Here is a 10,021-nt window from a genome sequence, read left to right as displayed (position 1 = left end):
CTTCAGTCACCTTCTTCACACCTTTGCCTGTCTGCAGAACCCGAGGCTTCACCTTGCGCCTGCTGTCTCTCAAGCACCTTTGCAAGTGATCTCCTCCAGCTTACTAGGCAGCCACACACAGCTTAAAGACAGCTCGAACCTGCATCTGTGACTGGTGCTAGCCACGCTAGCCCTTCGACCCCCTCACCGTCTTGCGCTCCAGGCTCCAAAGGTGGCTACCACTTTTGTCTGCATCTGCGCATCACCCACACGGCGGGAACTGTCCCCCTTCGCCAGCTGCTGTCTGCAGACTCTCTTGCAAGGCCATTCCTTCCTTCTGGACCTGGCGGTTTCATCTCTAAGTGGCCACCTTCGCCAGCTTCTAGACGACGTGCTGGCAGCGAATAAGAACCTCCATGTGGCTCCAATATTATTGGGGCCACTTGTATCATATATTTTATTTATTTTTTTAAAGCTCCAAAATGATGGCCACACAATGCTCTCATTACCTTGCTTCATTCTGATATACGGTGCCACGCTTCCTTTTTACAATCCGTGTAAAAATAAAACGATAGAAATTTCTCTCTTAGAGTATTTAATTATTCATCTATCAAATACTCATAAAATTTAAGAGAATTCTAATTTTGATAAAAAAAATTCTTTATGCATAAAAAACAAATTCAATGGGAATAACACTTTTATATAAAAGAAAATCCTTTTATGCATCTATTTATGCATAGAATCAATTTAATAGGAATAACACTTTTAAAATAAAAAGAATTTCTTTATGCATCTTTATATGCATAAAAATCAATTTTCATAAGAATAATGCTTTTATAATTTAAAAAAATTCCATTATGCATCTTTCTATGGATAGAAATTAAATTTAATAAGAATAACACTTTTATAATAAAAAAAATTCCATTATGCATCTTTCTATGCATAAAAATCAAATTTAAAGAGAATAACACTTGTATAATAAAAAATTTCCATTATGCATCTTTCTATGCATAGAAATTAAATTTAATAAGAATAACACTTTTATAATAAAAAACTTTCCATTATGCATCTTTCTACGCATAAAAATAAAATTTAATGAGAATAACACTTTCCCATTATGCATCTTTCTATGCATAAAAATCATTTTTAATAAGAATAACACTTTTGTAATTAAAAAACTCCTTTATGCATCTTTCTATGCATAAAAATCAATTTTAATAAGAATAACACTTTTGTAATAAAAATTTTTTCTTTATGCATAAAAATTAAATTTAATGAGAATAAAACTTTTATAATAAAAACAATTTCCATTATACATCTTTCTATGCATAAAAATCAATTTCAATGGAAATAACACTTTTATAATAATAAAAATTTCCATTATGCATCTTTCTATGCATAGAAATTAAATTTAATAAGAATAACACTTTTATAATTAAAAAATTCCTTTATGCATCTTTCTATGCATAAAAATTAAATTTAATAATTAATATCAGCGATATCCATGCATATTCATAGGTGAATATGTACATGGAGTAATTAGAATATTTCTTTTAGATGCAAAAATGATGGAAATTACTCTTTTGGAATAACATAAAAACAAACTTTCTTTTCCACAAAATTCTAGAAAATTTTGCCATAACCTCCTTTGTATGGCTGACCATTTCTCATTTTTTTCATTCTTTATTTAACTTAAATTAACCCAAATTAGATTCATAGAACTCTAATCTACACAATTTTCTAAATTTAAGAGAGTAAACAATCAGAAGAGTTTAATTAATCCCTTAGTTAATCTTTCTAGGATTAAGAAAGACTGGAATGTAAAGAAGAGAAGGGGGTGGCCTTTTCATCAAGGCATAGCATTTGAATTTAATTCAATTAACTGCAGAACATAAAAATCAAGAAAAACATAGATTTAAAATTTGTAAATAAGTAAGAAAATTAGCTTACATAGAGCTTGTAAGCTCTCCTTTGGCTTGAGGGATTGAGGGTTTTACTCTTGTTTGAAGCAAGAGGGGCCACCAATTCACTTTGGAGAGGATTAGGCCAAAAACAATTGAATTATTAAGAAATTCAATGTAGATGGCTCAGGACAGGAGTAGAGTAACAATGTAGATGGCTCAGGACAGGAGTACAGTAACAGTACATAAACACCATTAAGCTTTTACAAAGGGGGAGGCTTCTATTTATAGGAAAAAGTAACCAAGCAAACTGGTTCTAGAATTTTCTAGATCAGTTTAGTCAATTTTGGACCATTGTTGGGTCAGTTCAGCTTACTTTTTGGATCTAGTTTTGAAATAGGAGAGAGGAGAGATGAAATATCTCATTTTATTAATTAAAAATTGAGAGTAATGATGAGAAAAAAGGTGCCTACTTAATGAGGAGAGATCCCCACTTTGAGGTGTCAAATTTTAGTTTTTTAATTGTTTTCTTTGGTTCTTAGTCCACTCTTCATCTTATGTGAGCATTTACTCATTTTTGGGGGGGTTTTCTTTTATTCTTCAATTTATCTCCTCCCTACATTTGGATTAATCTTATTGGTCCATAAGAACCTTAATCCAAAATTTTTAGAAAATCTGGACCCTTAGGCTAAGGTCTTTTGTGCACATTATAATTTATTTCTAAAGCACCTTAGAAATTTCTTTTGAAACTTCTATTTTGGGAGAATTTATTTTAATAAGAAGGGATATTTTTCCATCCAAAGATATCTAAAAATTGAATTATCTCTCTCTATAACATTTTCTCTCTCTAGGTTAAAACAGGTAAAAACAAGATCTTTTATTATTCTGAAAAGGGGATTGATTACAGGGGAAGAAACTGGACATCTTGAGGGGCTAGGGAGGAATCTTACACCTACAATGGCTCGGCAAAATTCAATGAGGTTGATATTGCGAGACCAAGGGAAGAAGCACGGCCCGTATACATTACTAAAGATTTGACTTCTGTAGAGGAAGAGGAGCTTATTGTTCTCCTCAAAGAATATAAGGATTATTTTGTCTGGAATTACAAGGAAATGAAAGGGGTACCGCCTGAGGTGGTATAACATACGATTCCAATCATGGAAGGTTCGAGAGACTAGCTAGGCAGAAACCATACCAGATGAATCCAAAGTATGCAGCAACAATTGTAAAGGAGGAAATTGATAAGCTCATTTCCTGTGGACTTTATCTATGAGATCGAACATATGGATTGGTTGTCACCAATTGTGATAGTGCCTAAAAAGAATGGGATACTGAGAGTATATGTCGATCTTAAAAAAGTAAATGCATCCACTTAGAAGGACCATTACCCATTACCTTATACCGAACATGTTTTGGAAAGAGTGGCTAGGAGGGAAGCGTACAGCTTCTTGGATGGTTTCTCTGGTTATAATCAAGTGTCCATAGCACCAAAAGACCAACATAAGAGATAGCCTTCAACACAATGTGGAGGATAATTGCTTTACAAGGTTATGCCGTTTGGTCTCACAAATGCCCATGTAACCTTTCACGGTTGATGTGCATAGCTTTCAAGGACTACTTGCAAAAGTGGTTGGAGGTATTCGTTGACGATCTATGTGCGCATTCTCGATGGGAAGATCATCTGGCCTGCTTGAGGAAAGTGTTCGAGTGAAAGATCCCTGCCCCCTCCGTGCAACGAATTTGGGGGTGCTAGCAGTGGAAGTAGCACTTCTTGTAGCAGGGCAGAGCCTCTCACTCGGGGCCTCACCCATGGATATCTAGACAAGAGACTAATCCCTCAGCTCTTCCAAAACCGAATCCGAAAAAACTTCTCTCACCCAGAAAGCATGGGCAATCCAGGATATTTTTATTCTAACGTAGTCAAGAGCCTTAACTAACCAAACTGATCTGACCGAACCCATGGTCACATCAAGGAAGAAACTTGCACTTGGATCATAGAAACCAATGCTTTTTTCCTCATAGAGAGGCACAACTGTTGATTCTTTTCCATAGAACAAGACTATCTGGGATTTACTTCATCTATTGTACCATAACAGAGTTGAGTCTCATTTTAGGGATCCATCAGTCCAGCCTAACCCTATCCAATCCCATGGGTTAGCCAACCGCCCAACCACTGTAGTGATAGGATCCATTTAGGAATTTGGTTTATGTTTTATATATACACAATTACCATCGATACTATAAACTAGCAACTTTATATGAACTAATCACATTTACATATATTTGCTATTTACATATATTTGCTATGAAAATCCCAAAATGTTTGTAGGCACTTCAAATCAACTACCATTGTGCACAACAGTCTATGTGAACATGTACAAAAACACTACACAATTGAAAATTATGAATGTCTACACTTTTGTAGAGTGTCTGCAAAAACCTTCCAAGGCTAAATGACTCCAGTGGCCCAAAATAATGATACAAAACCCTTTGGGCCAAAAATATGGTATACACTATACTTTTTCTAGGCTTGCCAAGATATGTTATTATCCTTGACTCGCAACATCTACTACTTTGTAGAGATTTGCTCCAAATCAAAGGAGAATAGGTTTTTAAGGGAAATATATGGAGTTAACCTTACTCATGTACCTCTTCCTTGAGCTTGTTATGCAAACTGGTGCTCTGATACCGTGAGAAGAATGAGGGGGAGAGGGTGAGCATGAGCTCCTTTCAAGCAAACTTCTTAACATACACACACATAAGAATAGACAAGCATACAAGGGAGAGAGATGGATGGCTGAATTTCTTACTTCTCTACAACCATAACATAAAGATAAGAGTGTACACTATAAGGGAAAGTACTCTACTACTAAAACATATAAGGTTCATAGTGTGAAAACTATATGAGTTGGCATATAACTATGCCATAACTCTAGTAACCAAAGCCGTTATCACAAAGCTTATAAACCATTGTTGGCATATTACCCATAATCTCACTAACCATGCTAATGGTGTAAGTGTGGAGCATCGTCATCCAGGTGTATCATCCATATCGATACTAGTCGAGCTCAACCTCTCAATAATTTCCTTATAGTATTAAAGAGAAACACTTTGCATAATCTTATCATAGTCTTAAATCTAGTTTCTTTTAATCAATGATGCAAAGAAAAATTTGTTTAGAGATGACAACATTATGGAGGATAATTATGATATGAAATTTTCCTCATCTAAACCAATAGAAGCAAGGGATAAATAGAAATTAAGCTTTGAAATGTCAATCACAAAATTTTACACAACACCTTGATTAAGAGCCTTTTGAATATAGAGATGGATGAGTTTAATCAAACACTATCCCTAAAACCCCTCTTATTAGTGGTGATATACATTACATGTACATTTCTAGCACTACCACTCTAACTCACATTGCCCATACCCTAAGCCAATATTTTTTACTTTAGAATTACTGTAAAATTATGGATCATAACACATCTTAGTGTATTCATTCATGTTTAATAAGTGCATAAATGCCATCTCAAATCCAAGAAATCCCATGCACATATCAAGTTGATCCAAATCGGAACAACTCAAGGGGTAGAAGGAAACAGTCAGAAAAATATTATAGTGCTTCTATTATTGTGGACCATACAAGGTGGTAGATTACCCAACTTGGAGCCAATTTTCACCACACCTTAAAATGCTTATCTGAACCTATGTGAACAATGTACCATTGATCTCATGTTCATAGATTTCCCGAGGAGTGTTTCTTTAATGCAATTCACCTCGTATTACTCGACATTCATCATTAAACATAAAGAGAATGGGCATCTATCCACAATACCTCTAAATGTGCCCACATGCTAGCAATGCATTAATGTGTGGCTAAAAGCTAAAAATCCTACAAAAGACGATTCCCCACAATGGGTGGAGGACAATTTCTTGAAAAAGAAACCAAAAGCTAACTCGTAACCTCCTAAATCCACAAAAAAAAACACATAAATTGAGGAGGCTTAGGCTACCCATTGACAAGGGGAAAGATCTTGAATAAAGATTGCCAAAAGAGGTAAAACTAGACATGATGTTGACACATTGACCTCTAAGGTTGTCCATGAATCCAAGGAACCCACAAGTGATCAAAAGAAAGTATCATAGGCAAGAAACAATGGGATCTTGGTGATCCAAGCAGGATTAGAAGGATGAAATAATGTTGAAGAGGTAAAAGGTACACATGATGTTGAAACATCAACCTCCAAGGTTGTCCATGAATCCAAGGAACCCACAAGTGATCAAAAGAAAGTATTATAGGCAAGAAACAATGGGATCTTGGTGATCCAAGGAGGATTAGAAGGATGAAATAATGTTGAATACCTCACTTAGTGCCCCCTAAATTGTTAAATTTGCAGCAAGATGATGAGCTATGGTGGATCAAATGTAAGAATCAACATAATTAGTAAGTGATTAGATGATGATTAAGATGAGATTAGTGAGAAATTAATCTAATAGGATAATGTAGGCATGGATACTCAAAAACCAACAAATTCTCATTAGGTGGTTGTACATCCACAAGATGCCAAGCATCTAATCCCTTTGATTTCTCCTTGATTTGTGCCACCTCCCTGGGGCACCTTTTCCTAGAATCTTTCCACACCCCTATATTCACACTTGGAGGTGGGAATGGGCTATTGGCCTAGGTTGCACATGACCCACAGAGCTACCTCAGGCGCATGGAGGAATCCCCCCCTCAACTTCCAACCCCATGCACACCACACCCGTTGTACAGGTGGTGGTGGAGGGATGCGAGGGACCTTTAGATCACACACACACACACACACACACACACACATTTATATATTTATATTTTCACACACAGACTTGGATCAACATATGGGATAAACCACCATAACTCTCTTAGAGGAAGAGCATGTGGCGACTGCAACACACGGACTCAGAGGTATGAGGCACAACAAAAAGTGATGATATGCCCTGACTCTATGATGCAGACGAGCCGTTACACACACAAACACTAACACACTTATCACTTAATGGTCAGACTTAGATTAGCATATGGGATAAAATAGTGTAACTCTCATAGAGGAAGAGCCATGTGGCAGCAGCTTCTCTATGACATGGGGGATTAGAGGTAAGAGGCACAATAGAGATAGTGATGCTTTTCCCTGACTCTATGCGGATAGGTAGTTACAAACATGAACACCAACACACTACTCACTTACAACTTTTGGCACCAACAACCACCAGAGGAGCACAACAACAACCAACACATAGCACACACAGTAGTAGGCTGTGATACCATTGTTGGCCTAGGCAGTGCATGACCCACAGAGCCACCTCAGGCATGGCAGAAGGCCCCCCTCAACCTCTAATCCCATGTACACTGCACACCCATAAAGGGTGGTGGAGGGATGACAGGGACCTGCAAATCATTTATATAAATATAAATATATAAATATATATATATATATATATATAAATATAAATATATATATATATATTCACACATGGACTTGGATTAGCACATGGGATAAACCAACGTAACTCGCTTAGAGGAAGAGCCACATGGCAGCTATTGTAGGCACAATCAACATGGACCTACTAATGCATAGGGGATGTGCACTTATCCTTCTCTGGAAGCGGTGCTTGATGGGATCAAAATTCAATCATCACCTATCACATTGGAGAAAATATGGTGGTGAGTATGATGACTCATGGAAGGCCACTTATTGAGACTCGAACTTTCCAAAATAAGAAAGCTTATAAGGCATGTTATTCCCTCATGTGATATTTGCTTACTCACTTGGATTGTACTCACTTGGAGGTGGGCATCAAATTGCTAATGCATAGGGGATGTGCACTTATCCTTCCTTAGAAGTAAGGCCTTATGGGGTCAATATGGTGGTGACTATGATGACTTATGGAAGGCTAACTTTAACCTGCCACACCAAGTTCTCCTTCACTACATCTAGTAATGCAAAATCTAGCTGGACTAGTTCCAAAGGAAAAGGCATCAAAATTGACTCTTATTTATGGCTTCTTAAGAATGGTTACATGTTTGACTATGGCCTTCGGCATGCTTTGAGGTTCTCTTTTTGAGAATGGGGTCAGGGATACTCTTAGATGGGGTCAATGGTTTATACTTGACCACCTACTCAAGCATTGGCTCTAGTTTAGCTTGCATCTTCCAAAACCATAGGGTTGGGGTACTCTTTAAGTTTCTTTAGAAGGTCTGTGTAGTCAATGGATTTATTCTCTTTGGGAAGAGTTGGTTTGAGAGGGAGATCACCCATTGTCTTCATTGAGGGAGACAACTTCTTTGGAACTATCCTTTGAACAGCTTTAATAATTATTCATGCATGTTCATGCATTACATTCATACATGTTCATTTATTGCGCTTTTGTGCTCTTCAAGGTTTTCTTACTTTGGACCTTTTGTGCTCTTCAAGGTTTTCTTACTTTGGACCTTTCAACAAGGGCTACTACAGACTTTGGGGCTTGCACCTCAAGCTCTATTAGCTTTGAGGTTGAAGTAGCCTAAGCTTTCTTCTTCTTAGTTACCTTGGATGTTTCTTTCTTAACTACCCTCATCTTGGTTTGGAGGAGATTGTATGGCTAATTCCTATGCTTATATGCTTAACAAGTTAAGGTTTATCAAAGTGGCTGATGCTCGTGCCCATTGGGGTGATTTTCACTTTGTTGGGACAATTCTTGAAAGTGTGTTCGAATCCACACTTGTATTGTGCTTATGTATGGAACGACATTAGGGTTTGGCACTAGATTTGGGACTCGAGTTGGGGCACATGGTGCGATGACTCTATGAAAACATTTGGCAACACAGTGTTGCAGGCCCTTGTAAAGGGACTGTAGTATCTAAGTGAAAGTTTTTCACACTTTCCTATCTTTAAAGTCTCCAACTTTGCAGGGACTTTCAACTATACAAAGTCACCTTCTTCAAAGGTTACTTCTCTGCGACCCTTGTCTACATATGTCTTCACACAATCTTGTGCACTACACATGCTATATTTTGCTACTTGAAGCATATCTTGCATGCTTCAAGGAACTCCTTGACCGATTGCAACTTCTCCTTCACTAGCCCTACGGCTATAGGAGATCTTGGCTGGAAGCCATACATCAACATGAATGGACTAAATCCAATCGCGAAGTGTTTCGAACTATTATAAGAAAACTCCAAATGCAGTAGGTACTCCTCCCAATTATATTGCTTTTTGCTAACATATGCACAAAGCATGTCTTCTAACACTTGGTTGACTTTTTCTGTCTGATCCCATCAGATTGCGGATGATCATTTGTATTCATACATACTCAGAGTAGTATCCAACATTTTGAAGACTTCTCTCCGAAAGTGACTATTGAACTTCCTATCTCTATCAAAGACTATACCTACAGGCATGCCATATAGTTTGTAGAGATGTTCGATGAACAACCTAGCTGACTCGGGTGTTTTCACTATCTTTTTAGTTTGTAGGGATGTTCGATGAACAACCTAGCTAACTCAAGTGTTTTCACTGTCTTTTTAGTAGGTATAAACTTGACCATCTTGGTCAATTGGTCAACCACTACCCGAACCGAATCATTCCCTTGATTCGTGTTCTAGGTAAACTAGTGATGAAATCCATGGAAACACTTTCCCATTTTCCTTTCTAGACAATGGATGCAGCAAACCTCCAACCTTGAGGTACTCATGTTTATTGGCCTAACACTTCTTGTGTTTCAGCACAAATTCCTAGGTGTCCTTAAACAAACTAGGCCAATAAAATTATCTTTTGAATAGTGCATAGGTCTTCTATATCGTGGGATGACTAGCACTTAGACTATCGTGACTTTCGATAAGAATTTGGGCTCGAAAAATCACCAATAGCTCCTGCTGATACGCAAACTCTACCTTTGTAGAGAAGGCACTCATCGTCAATGGAATAGTGCCTATACTCTTTCCCTCGATGAACTATTGTCAAATGGTTGTGCAAGGTCCACAACCAAGCTCTCTGTCTTGGTACATAACCCAAGAGATTTGTCTGGTCGCTTCCTATTTAACTCCTTTCAAATTTCTTCATATATTCATAGTTAGGCTTAATAGACTTGATCTATATGTTTTTTGTTGAAGGTGAATCGTG

This window comes from Cibotium barometz, chromosome 35 (genome assembly GCF_041138505.1).
Source record: "Cibotium barometz isolate CiBa-2024 chromosome 35, ASM4113850v1, whole genome shotgun sequence".
Lineage (NCBI taxonomy): Eukaryota > Viridiplantae > Streptophyta > Polypodiopsida > Cyatheales > Cibotiaceae > Cibotium > Cibotium barometz.
The sequence above is the reverse complement of the archived record's forward strand: the minus strand, read 5'-3'. Positions refer to the sequence as shown.